Here is a 682-nt window from a genome sequence, read left to right as displayed (position 1 = left end):
TTCCCCCTCAACCCTCAGTTCATTCTCAGCATTCAATAGTCTCTCAAGTTTTGCATCCCTCTCTCTCCCCAACTCTCTCTCCCTCCTCCGCTCCCCCTGGTTCTCCATTAGGTCTCTCTTGTTTTCCTGCTAGACTTATGAGTGCAAACATATGGTTTCTGTCCTTCTCTGCCTGGCTTACTTCACTCAGCATGACACCCTCAAGGTCCATCCACTTTCCTACAAAGGGCCATATGTCATTCCCTGAGAGTGATTTAAAATACCCAAGTTTCTTATCTGATTCCCTTAAATCTGTGAAAGTGAATTTGATTTCACATTTTCAGTTGGTTTATAAATAAGTATGTTTGAGGCTCAGCACCCAAAGCTATCACGAGTCACAGAAATTTTCTATAACTTTCTCCCTTGCCTCCTAACAACCAGAGTACATGACTACAATATCATCAAAGATCAGATAATATGCTTTATTATTTTATGTACTATATGCTAGATAACCTTTCAGATGAATGCTTGTTAGGATTATAGGAAGACCATTTCATTTATGTATCGTGATGTATTAAGTATACAGGGACATATTATTTTGCCTATAGTAAACTGAAGAGCCAAAGAAGTTATCTTATTAGTTACATAGGAATTTAATGGCAAGTTTTGGACTTTGTTCATAGATCATACCTCTATACAAAAA

Source organism: Suricata suricatta, chromosome 7 (assembly GCF_006229205.1).
Source record: "Suricata suricatta isolate VVHF042 chromosome 7, meerkat_22Aug2017_6uvM2_HiC, whole genome shotgun sequence".
Classification (NCBI taxonomy): domain Eukaryota; kingdom Metazoa; phylum Chordata; class Mammalia; order Carnivora; family Herpestidae; genus Suricata; species Suricata suricatta.
Note: the sequence above shows the minus strand (reverse complement) of the source record.